The sequence below is a fragment of the Manacus candei genome, unplaced genomic scaffold (assembly GCF_025592945.1).
Source record: "Manacus candei isolate 608988 ecotype Guabito, Panama unplaced genomic scaffold, ASM2559294v1 h1tg000017l, whole genome shotgun sequence".
NCBI classification, from domain to species: domain Eukaryota; kingdom Metazoa; phylum Chordata; class Aves; order Passeriformes; family Pipridae; genus Manacus; species Manacus candei.
In genome coordinates, this window is record NW_026138065.1 from 4,264,379 (window position 1) to 4,276,859 (window position 12,481).

Here is a 12,481-nt window from a genome sequence, read left to right on the forward strand (position 1 = left end):
GTGGAGTCACTCCGTTGACTCTACTGGTACTTAACAAAAGTTTCTTCTCATGCAAATTGAAATTAAATCAAAACATTAGCTTTAAGCTACAGAGAGATTTTCTGTACTGCATAATTTTTTGTTCTCTTGTCTTGAATGCTTTTCTACAGTAACTGCTGGGCTGCCAGTAACTCAACCAACTTGGCATAAATTCTGTGAAATCCCACACTGGTGCACTGAAGTTGAGACTCTGGATTTCTGGAATGGCTCTTATCACTGCACTGTCTATGCTGTAAGAAAGAAGTGCAAGGAAATTTACCACTTACAGGACTAAAATAAAAATGTTCCTCTTCTCAGCCCGCTGCAGGTATCTTGTCTGCAGGGAAGATTTCCTTTACCTGTTTTGAAAGTCATTCTATAGGGAAGAATCATAGTAATGACAAGTAATTTCAGTGCTCAGTTACAAAGCAAAATTCATGAGAAACATGCTGTGCAGACAGAAAATGCAGCCCTGGAAGAGGTCAATATTACTTCTGGGATATGAGATACTGGTCTGGTAAGCACTCAACAAAACATATCAATTTTAAATTTTGATCTTGAGTGAAAATACACTGGCTACATGAGGAAAATGAAAATAGATCCCTGTAGTAAACCAGATGTTCAGAAGAGCTAAAATTCTAGAGCTACACAGGAATAAAAGGCTAGATTTTCAAACAGCTCCATTGTAAATATCCAGTGCTTGATTAATAATCAGCCCTTGAAATATTTTTGAAAAGTGAGGGTCAAAATGCTTAGCCTAAAATCCTTTGCGCGTAGTAGAAAGACTTCTGAATTCAGCCCTGTGAGCACAATTTAACACTGAAAATTCATTTAATTGCAGCAGCAGGAAGACTGCAACATGTACAGGCAGATATTCCCCATCGAGTAATATATCTGATATTGGGGACTGTGAATCCAGCCTTATACCAGCTTCCTAACAGCCCTTTAGACATGCTGTGTGAAGCAGCTGCATGAAATTTGGGGAAAAAAAATCAGGAGACCAAATGTACTGCTCTGAATTGACTTGAAATTTCTTCTGGTATTGATGCATAATTCTGTGTTGGTATTTTATTTTTCCCATTTTATTTTAAGTAAGCTGTTGGCACATTTCTTGGTCATTCTAACTGGCTGAAAGCACAAGCTGAATGTGTTGACCATTTTCCTGTGTATCTCAATAGTGAGATTTAGTTGCCATGATAAGCTGTATATTTTGACCCACCAGAAATTTTTATTTCTTCCTAAAACATAGTCATGGGCTAAACCTCAGGAATAATATAACTTAACTGTAAGATGATAATTCAACTAAAAGTGATGGGCAGTGTCCTGGAGATTGCTCCCTTTCACCTGGAAATGGTCTGACAACTCCCACTGTTAAGTGTGCAGTGTTAGCTACTGCTTTCCATTGGACTCTCAGAGCAAGAGTGATCTCATTGTAAGTCTGGACTGTCCTGCCTTTAGTTTCTGAATATTTAGATGTATGCTGACACTCTCACTTTTTTTTTTAACCTCTCTATTAACCAAGCCATAATTCTGCAAGTATAGAGTTGCATTTAGTATCTGCAGTTGTCATGAAGACACTTATTGATCCTCATGCTGCAGCTGCTGAAGTTTCTCTGTGACCTGCTGTAATTTATGCTGGTGTCTGTAGTTCCCAGAGTACACCCTGCAGTAGCTGATGGATGCCATGTCATTGTCCTGAAGAGTCTACCTCAGCTGGCCTTTGAGAGATCCATCCTTCTCCTGGAAATCCCTCTAGCTCTGAAGTGACTATGGACAGGGTTTGATTTAAATGTGACTTACAGGAAGGTAAGTTTAAATTGAGGCCATTTTTTAATTCAAGTCAAAACCTTTGTGCATATCATGAAAATGCCTCATTCTCTAGTTCCTGGCTATGGTAAATTACCAAGATAAAGGTTTGGTATCAAATGAGAAATGCACACATTTCCCAGAATTGTTAACACTCAATGTATTGGAGAAAAGACCATAGAGCCTATAAGTTCAGAAGTGTGACCTACTTATTATAAAGCTTTTGAGTTATTTTTAGGTAGCTCTTCTATTCCCTGTTTACTAAAATTAAATATTTTTAACTTGTAAAGGATAAAAGTTATCAATAGAATGCGAATTCTGGGTAAATAATAGTATAATTAAACTCTTGGAAAAAAAATCCAAATATATATATGAACATACCTTCAAAATATTACCTTTCAAAAATATATCAACTGCAGAAAATCAGTGTTCCTTCTGCACTGCAGTCAGAAAGCTTGGAAGGCATCCACTTCCTAATGGGTGAACTGCTAACTTCCCAGACAAGTGCCCAACATGTACAAACACTTCTGAATCATAGAATGATTTGGGTTGGAAGGGAGCTTAAATTATCAAGTTCCAACACCTTCCACTACATCAAGTTACTCAGAACTCCATTCAACCTAGCCTTGAACACCTCCAGGGATGGGACATCCGCAACTTATCTGGGGAACAGGTTCCAGTGCCTCAGCGCTCTCAGAGTAAAGACTTTTTTCATAATATCCAGAAGAGATATTATTCCTAATTTCCTGAAGAGACATTCCACTGCAGCACAGACCTCTCTTAGCAGCATGAGAAGTCACTAGCCAAATATTAAATAAGAGAAGATAATACCTCACAATTTATTCTACTAATTATATCTAAGCTCTTCTAGGTAATATATGCCAGAAGATTTTGATAAACTTTCAAGATTGAACATGATTTTCCAAAGGAAGAAATTCATCTCTGTATGTATAGCTTCTTGCATTACGGCTGGTGGGCACTAGGGCCAGAAGTTTCAACATTGATTCAGTAGGATAACATTTATGCTTAGCTCTAAAAATATTTCGACATAGTGCTAAAATGTTGTGAGAAACAGATTATAGACCTTTGATCTGGGAAATAACAACTAATGATACTGACATGATTAACAAAAGCATAAATACTATAATTACGTATCTTATCAGCTATTCCTGTACTCATGCATTTGTTAAGCTGACCTCATCTGGTATGGGATAGGCTGGATGCCAGTTAGACACTATGCAGAGGGGATGAGTTTTTTCTCTGCCAAAGTACCAACCTTGGAATGTGTTTTTGTACTTTCCTGTTCTTAGTCCAACTTATAAGGGTTTTCCTGTGCCGTTTCTGTTACATTACTCTGTATGTTGGATGCAATTTGGTTGTTTATTTAGAATATTCACCCAAATGCCAGTACTTACACAGCTAGAACATATGTTCCTATAATATTTTAGCTTTATTTTTGCAAGTGTTGTTTGACCGGTTCAGTATTCTTGTAGCAAAAATTCATAAAATATCTATATTCTCACAATTTATCAATCAGAAATGAAAGTGCCAAAAACCAGTGGGATTGAACTCTTTGCATGTACTTAAAGCAGCAGAGGACTTGTGGCTACACCATACAGTTAAGCTTGACTTACAATGCCCCTGTCAGAAACAGGGATTGTCTAATAGTATTTTGGATCAACATTACTATGACAACAGAGCAGCAACAAGTTTTTCCTCAGTAATTTATGGTTTGCAAGACCTCAAGCCTGGGAATCATTTCCCTCGTAACCTCTTATCAACAGGGTACTTTGTCTTGACTAGAAGCAGTGATGATTTTGCCTGCACACTTTCCCTGCATTTCTATTGGGGTATAAGGCTGGAGTTAATGGGATAAAATAACTGAGTTTATATTGCTTAGATAAAAAAGATCAGTTAAATCAAATGTGCATGTTGACAATTTTATCCAAGTCAGCTTGGTTATTCTTAACCTGAAACCAGAAATCCTAAAAGATCTTGTGGAGATATTATTCCTTTTTTTATTGGAAATATTCTTCAATGCCATAAGTTACTGCAAAATATGCATCATGCATGTGTTTTATGAAGAAAAGCTGTTGTGTTTTTTTTTCCTTCCAACATGTAGTGCCAGAGAGACAATCCAATCATCTATTAGCAATATAGGTTAATTGCAAAACATAACAGGTCAAAGGATTATTCATCCTCTTTGACTGCTTCAAGTCTTTGTTCTGTAACTTGCATTCTATCTTGTTATTTCACCTTCTGGGTAGGGAAAAGTGAAATTCATGCACAGAAGCATAGATAACACCTATCAATTCCTGCAATCTCCAAAATCTGTTAAAAGCCAGTTCTTGTTATGCATGTTATGTTTTGCAGTCACTATTAGAGATGTCTACTGCTACACCACTTAATTTTCTCTTGGGAAAAGTACACCTGCGCTCCTTCCCACAGGATTTAATCATGAAGGCTTGTGGCTCTGGGGACTTCATATGCCTTATGGATGGCTGCTACTAGCAAAAGCACTCCGTCTGTGGTGGTATCACAGCCATCAGGGTAGTTTTTCTACTATAAAGTGGCAAAAGTGCTGGGGCAAAAGAAGTCTGCTGGAAGGGCCAACAGTAGTCCTGTAGTCTTCTCTGTATCCTTATGCATGCCTAGTCCTGGGGCACACAATACATGAACATTTAATTATGAATAGTGTAGTTCAGGTGCCAACAATTCTCGAACAAAACAACTGTAAAAAGAGACTAATATTGTGCTGGCATTTTTCAGAGCACATCATGTTCCGATAGCAGCTATTAATGTTCTTCAAGAGGAATACAATCAATTTACTCTTCCTAGATCTATGAAATAATTCCCCTCTGGATTGTCACTCATTTGTAACCTGGATTGTCACTCATTTGTAACAATAATTATTTAAATGTTTGATGATATTCAATACCACACTGAGGAATATTCAATACCACACTTGAGCAACACTCCCTGGTGGTATTGGACAAGCTTCTTATCTGGCCTTCTTTCAGTGAAGCAATGTCTGTTTAGAGTTGCTGTATCTATGACCTGCTTAATGCTTTTAAAAAGAAAAAGTTTTATAGGAAAGTTATTACAGTATTACTAAGAAGTAGCCACCAGGTTGAAGGAGGCCTGATCAGGTACTACTATCCCACTGACACCTGCTATTATAGTTTATAAAGATTCTTTACCAGCAAAGTAGGTAAGGGTTGAAGTTTGACAATTGTCTTCTGCCATGAGGCAGGAGAAGAAACTGAAGCTGATTTGATGTTGGGGAATTCACATTTGTTTTTATTTAGCAGCAGAACTCAGAAAATTTTCAGTAGTTCTCCATAAGCATTTTAATTTGAATCAAAAATGCATTTTGAACAAAATTCTACATGTCCCCCCACTTGTGGCATTTTGCCTTGCATCAAGGAATCATTTCACAGTCTGCAAATTAGTTTTCTTTTGATTAAACTAAATTAGAAGTGTCCAATTAATGAGCTTTTGTCCAATAGAGTCAGATTAAGACTAATTGGAAGTAATTCCATTGCCCCAGAAATGCATGAAGAATGGACAATAGGATCTTGGAGATTTGGTATTCTTTTGCCTTTAGATCTTCTCTTACTGGGCTGTAAGTCTTGCTATTGTTAACATGCTTTGTTATCTTGGTGCTTATTAAGCTGCGTTTGGTTTCTCCTTCCTTTCAAATCTGCCAATATTTAAAACCTTCAGATGAGTTATTCATTATTTTTTCCAGTCTCCTGCTTTTTAGACAAAATGCCAACTCTATCCATTTGTCTCACTGGAAGAAAGGACCAATGAAAATACCAGATGTAAAATGAAGTGTGGGGTGATTTTAAAGTTAAAGCAACTCATTCCACCTGTCTGTCTCCCTGTTACTGAAAAATGTCTAATGGGACACAGGCACTTAGTTGAGCAGCAACGACCTCCAAACCTCTTCATCACAGGCTGTGCACATCAGGTGTGCAAAATCCAGGCACCTACAAGCCATCTCATTAGTGACATTTACTATTCGTGCTACATGACAGTCCTTACTCCACGGTGGAGCACTTGCATCAGTTTTCATACCTGACCACCTCCTTGGATCATTAAAATCTTATGGTAATCTTATGCCCTTCCTATGATCTACAGAAATCCTTTAGAACTGAGAAGGGAAGATCAGGGGTGGCTTCTGGTATGGAAATGCTGACCTCGCATGACATCCACCTTTCATTTGAGTGTTTAGCAAAGGTGCTAGAAGAATAGCTGTGAAAAATGAAGTCAGTTACCCACAGAAGAGTTAACATACACATAAAAACTTTCCTCCAAAAGGCTAAATGCTGTTTTGAATATCTATTGACAAAAAGAAACTTCACTAATTTTGTCTGTTTTTAATTTACTCTCAGTCAAGTTTTCTTCGTATCGTGAATGAGTGCTTTAGGGTCACTCAAAGTGTCTGCATCAATGGTATTAACAAAAGTGATTTTAATATGAATTTGTAAAAGTGTGACTTAACAAACTTCCGTGGCGAGGTGCACTCTATTGCTTAATAAATGGACTAAACGTACAAAGAAAAATTAAGTTATAACTGATTTAGAATGAACTACATAGAAATTGAAGACACAAAAAGGTAAAGGACACTCTCCTATTGAGTCACGAGGTTGAGAGTGGACTCTCTTGCTTTCTAAACTCCTGATGGAGCTTAGGCGAAGCTAGGTCCAATCTTAGTCTTTGTCTTGGAAAATGGTTTATATCTAATGGAAGAAATACATAGATTTCATTAGTGTTGATTTAGCATGTTATCAGCAGCTTACCAAGGATCTGTTGTGAATAAGGTGTCCCTCTGCCTTGGTTAAGGAAGGATCTCTTAGTCTCAGATAAGGAATCTCAAACTTGAGAGGTGTCCCAGATGTAAGGGAGACTATCACCATGCATCCACACTGCTGTGCAGGGAGAGCTCCAAGAAGGTTCTCTAAAGCTGTCATATTTTTTGAATAAAGTGGTTGGCTAACAGTTAAATTGCACCGGAAGAGTATGCATGAGACCCCTTGTACCCAAAACTTTCTTTGTGAGTCTTGGAAAAAACATCTGTTATTCATGTGTTGACCACAGTGTTTCAAGCTCATATGCACTGATGCTCACTGGGCCACTCTGCCCTTTTCTGGGTTTTCTGGAGGAGTTCTTGGCCTGACTATAGCTCAGACCTTTACCTCCTTTGGAACCTGTACCAAACTATTTTTAGTGTGGTTAAGGGGGCTGAGCACATCCATCACACTCTCTTAGTTGTTTGAATCATACTAGTTCTGTTGTTATTCACATTATTTTCTTAGAATTTGCTCCGCTGATTTAATGATAAATGTAATCAGCGTGGACTATATTCCCCTGCACGATGGATTTGAATATTCAAATGTCGCCTCCTTTTTTCTTGACAGGCTGAATGAGGAAAAAATCATGTACAGAAACTTGACTGTCAGGTAATACTAAAGATGATCTTAAAGTTCTACTAATAAGGCTCAAGAGAGGGAGAGGCAGAGAACTAGGAAGTTTGAATGAAAACAGGCATGTGATACACAGACACCTTTGTGTCTGTGGGAAGATAGCTGCTCAGCCCACACTGTGGAGCTCAGCATTCATCAACTCCTTATGTGACATTTAAAACCAGATTTTCAAGGAAATTGGCAGTGGTACTGAGTGAAGGTGGCATTTTCCTAATAAAGAAACACAAATTTGGATTTGGTGAGCTGGGGTTCACTTCATCAAGTTTTTAGGGGAGGCAGAGGGAAAGAAAGCTAGCTGTAGTGTTCCAATTTTGAAGTTAATAAGGTTTAAAATGGTTGATTTGAATTGAATATTTTACCTTTGGGAAATAATTTTGTTATTTTTAAAGGTTAAACCAAAACAAATAGGTTTTTTTCTTTTACAGGTAACTGAAAAATATTAAAATTTTCATTGATTAAAAACATAATTTTGTTCACGGTGCTCTTTGATATCTAGCACTGTGCTCTTTGCAAAGCCTGATAAAAGCAACACAACTTGTCCTTGACTGCCTATTTCATAATATTTTTCTATCTTTCGTAGATTGTAGAGAAACCTTTTCCTAAGCTTAAAAAACATACTAGGGAAAGTAGAATTGCATTGCAAAGAAAATCTGGGATGCAGAGGATGACCTTATGCTAAATGCCACTGTTTAGTTGGACTTGTGCAGATTGAGAGATTGGGATATGGCAGTGATGGGAACTGAATTTGGGTCTCTGTGTCAAAAGGAGAGTGCATTTTCTGGTAAAGCATGTTGTATCTGGAGCTGAAAACATTGCTTTCCTTTCCTATGCATGGTGTGGCTAGGAAAGCTTGGCTGGATCTCTGCTGATTCCTGTCAGAGGCACAGGTCCTTTTAAACCTGTATTTCTGGGAGTAGTCTTGTCCAGATACTGCAATCTCTGAAATAGCCACCAGTATGTTTCTATGTTGGTGTGCATTGTGTTCACATTTTATAATGCTGAAGGTTAACTTCATGTTAGGGAGACTGGAAATAGGTTAATTAAGATATCTGTTTTGTTTAAATAACACAAAATATTGGGTGAATGCCAGAATTGCAAGGTACTGATTATAATTGGCATTTGTGGATGTGGTATTTGTATTTCCATATTTAAGAAACTTTGGGGAACCCTGTCTTTCATTTAAACTTGTGATCTGTCATTAACAACTCTCTGCTCAGAAAATTAATTCCAGCTAGACTAGAAACTGCAATCTGGAAATCTTAACAGTGTTTGGGTTAATTAACTCATCATTTGATTTGTTCACATGTTAATAAGCTCTTGAGGATCAATGAATTCTCATTCAGTATAAATAAATTGGATTGGGGAAGCAGTTAATACTGTAATAACAGTGGTGCCCATATGGGCTGGTTTGTGTATATATTTCACTTTTTAATTACCAGCCAATTTGAGATGAAATGTGCTTCAGGGTCTGAGTTGGTTTATTTTCTTTCAACTGTCTGAGAAACAGAATCATCTGCTGTGGAAGACTTTGGATGCTGCCTGGAAGAAAACTCAGTCTGGCTTACCACAGAACCTTTTAGTTTTACCTTACAATGCAGACTACAGATCAGATAATTTCCACCTTTCAGTCCTCACATCATTGAATTGCCTGTCATTTAAGCTTCTGAAGTTAATTCCAAAGGTTTGGGCTGAGCATATTTAATCCTCATCATGGATGCCCTCTGCACATTTTCTTTCCCATCAAGATTTTAAAGGCATTCTCATTGGTAATGAGGACTAGTGGGACACAGAAGACATTTTGATAAGCTGTTACAAATCCTTGACGACAAATGTCTCCTGTGAGTTTTATTTTTCTCTTTAAAAATATTCACTTATTATTTGAATGCAGTTGAAAGCTGCTGTAATGATCATTTTCTAGAGCAAGGAATTATCAAATGGCATCATGTGTTTGTGGCATCTGTCGCATAAACAGAATCCCCACTCTATACAAAATGTCTCGGGAATCTTATCAGAGATAAATATAACATAGGATTGTTTGTACTGTTATGATCCTAGAAGTAATGAGGAAAATGAATTCTAAAATCATAAAAAGAATGAAAAAACCTATATACAGTAAACCCTCTTGCTCAGAATTTTTTAAATATTCTAAGATGTGGATTACGGAATTAATGTTATAGACATAAATAGTATTGAAAATCATCTGCAGTCACATGTCTGAATCACCTGCTTTTTTGGATATAAAGATGCTTAATTTTCTTTGTAAATCTTAACAGTGAAACTGTCCAGTGAGCACTTACCTTCCTATTTATAACTTTATTTGCATTCCTTTCATTTCATGTACTTCACACAGCTCCCTCTATCTTCAGTTCTTGTGCTCTAAAAATGTTGCTGCTTCTATGGAGTTTCTCTTCAAAAGCCTATGTACAATGACATTGACACAAAATCACCAGTGTATCTATAATAACTATTATTTTATTGTATACTGTTTGACTCCTAGCATCACTGATGTTATGATTGACAGATTTTAGATGGATGCATTGTCCAGTGATCTTTTATTGAATAAGTCCTGAAAACAGATCTAAGGTTGGATGCCACAAAGAGCAGCTTTGGCTTCTGCAGTTCTCAGTAGTTACAAACCACATGAAAATCAATCAGCCTTCAAGAAATTAAGAGATGTTAATCATATTGACAGCTTCCAAGGCTGATGTAAATGGCTGTAGCTAAACAAAAGAGATTGCCGAAATCAATGCAATTGTGCTCTTTCACTGGTGAAGGATCTGAAGCAGTGGTTTTTTGCCCTGTTAGCACATGTTCCTTTCTTACAGGGTATTGTTGCTCTTTACAGTGCAATTGTTACTTCTTGGAGCTTTGCACTCTTGAAAACACAAGTAGTTGAACTTCCAGCTCATAACTGGAGCTCACAGCTCAAACAAAAGTGGAGTTTATGCCACTACACTTGATTATTAATTTTTTCCAGTCTAATGGTTATCTTAGGCACATTAAGATAGCTGCAAATCATGACACTACTGTAAAGCCCCTAATCTGATGCTAAATAATTATCCTGTTCCACTGTAGCACAAGGACAGAGAAATTGTCCTCTACTGATTTCACTGCCAGGCAGACAGGATCATTTTTTGACCTGCTATTCACCTTTGCAGGTGAATAGGAGTTTCCACCCCTATGCTTGATTCAGTTTTTGGAATTGGAAGGTGATCATGGCTGTGGGAGCTATGTAGTCCCCCTTTATGATGATACTTACACAGCTGCAGCAGAGGGAGAGGGGACACTCATTGCACCTGTGAGGGAGCAGAGGGGTAGGTGTGTGAGAGGGGGCACCTGCAAGGTCTCTGGGTGTGCATAGGGCAGATAGCCCTTGGCCAAGCCCACTGAGCTGCTGGTAGGCATCTGACTGTGCCCTGTCTTGAGGCAGGTAAAATCGTCAGGTGTGATGTCCTACTCAGTTGGTAGGTGCCATAATTCATGTTTTGAAAACTGAAGGATGCAACAAAGTGGAATGTCAAGGGTATCCAGGAGTGAAATTATGAGGTTTGATTTTGAGACAGGCTGGTATTTTTAGTGCCACATTTTCTAATTTAAGATCAAGCCAGTGGGATAAATCCTGACTGCCATTGCTTGAATGCTGAGTGTGACCTCTGCTGGAAGAGGAGACCTTGAGGTTTCCTTTGCCATAAGTGGATTTGTATTTTAAGGCTTCCCTGCTGAAAGGTTTGTTTTTCTAAAGATTATTGTTGAGGAAGAATGCAACTGCATACTCACTGCTATTTTACTAACCATTTTTTATGAGAATCTGTCTTGCTAATCTCTCTTGGGAATTACAGGGAGAGAAAGAGGAGAGATTGTATTGATCTCAAGCTCTGTATGTTGGTCAATGGGTTTGTGTAAGGATTCATGTCATGTAAGAGGTGAACTAACGCTAATCTTTGTAATTGATTACTTATTGATTGCTCCCAGGAGATATGTTTTTATATGAAAAAGGGACTTGCCTTCAATTCAATTATGGTATGTAAACAAAGTTCAGGATTTATCTGAAGGAGATTGAAAAGGTGAAAGGTGATGAGGAAAGTTCACAGTTTATGTTCACTTCAGAGGAAGTTGATTTTATTTGAGATTACCTATTACCTATCAATGCAAACATTTTCAAATATGCTCTAATGTTAAGAGCATTGTGCTTTTTCATGTCAAGACACTACCGGATAATAAAAAGAATAATTTTATCAGTTTGCTAAGTGATTCAATCTAGCCATATTTGCTCTGATGGCATTGAACCAGAAGCTCACAAATGATGACTTCAAATAGCTGGAGGAAAGGTTTGAGCTGAGAAGTTTGGGGCTGGCTGAGTCACACCATACATCTGCATTTCTTTGAACCATTTGATTTGTATCCTTATTTTAGTTTGAGATTTTTGTAATACATGTTGGAATAATCTGGAAATAAATTTCTGGTTCCAGCTGATCACTGTGTTGAAAACAGTTGTTTAATACAATCCTACTTTACAGATCCAAACAGGTTACCCAAGACAAGAGATGTTTTAGTTAATGTCTATTTCAGTTGGAAAGTCTCTTTTGCCTGTGTTTACATTCAAAGTTTTGCTCCAGTCAAAAAAAACTTATATATAAGTGAAGAATTTGTATAATGGAACCTAAACATTCTAAAAAAAAACTATTGGTAATGCAGATCTAAGAGAAATAAAGAAAAAAAAAAAGAAAGAATGTTGCTGTGCAGAAAAGTTCTGAACAATAAAATGTAAGTTCATATTGCTATGTGTATGTTCAGGTATCTAACACTTTTCCAGGTGTTATGTTCCTCATACTGCTGCTCTTTTGTTCTAAGGTTGATAGTGGGGTCTGTTTGGGGATATACAATGGGAAATAGGCATCCTGAACCCTTTGCCAAGAGCAAGATGATGTTGAAGTCAATGCTTTCTGTGTCTTCACACTAGGACCTGCTTGGAGTGATTTTTATGTGTTTTTCTAACAGGTTTTCTAACACCTTATTCTTTCCTCTTTTCTCTGAAAGTCCGCATCACTCTGATTGTACTCTATATGGTGAGTTTGACAGGTGCTATTGTCATACGAAGAATGACTTTTTACAGCCAAGCCAAGCAGCAGCAAAGTCTCAGGCAGAACTTGGCAGGTGCCGACTGA

The 12,481-nt window shown here is 37.5% G+C and overlaps 1 long non-coding RNA gene across 1 annotated transcript; it reads right to left on the minus strand.

Moving 5' to 3' along the window:
* Positions 1-304: 304 nt before the first annotated feature.
* Positions 305-10,477, minus strand: LOC127469458 (uncharacterized). Its single transcript, XR_007903988.1, has 3 exons — positions 10,456-10,477; positions 9,614-9,733; positions 305-394 (listed from the first exon to the last, which is right to left on the minus strand). It is a non-coding gene; the product is annotated as an uncharacterized LOC127469458 (long non-coding RNA).
* Positions 10,478-12,481: the final 2,004 nt, after the last annotated feature.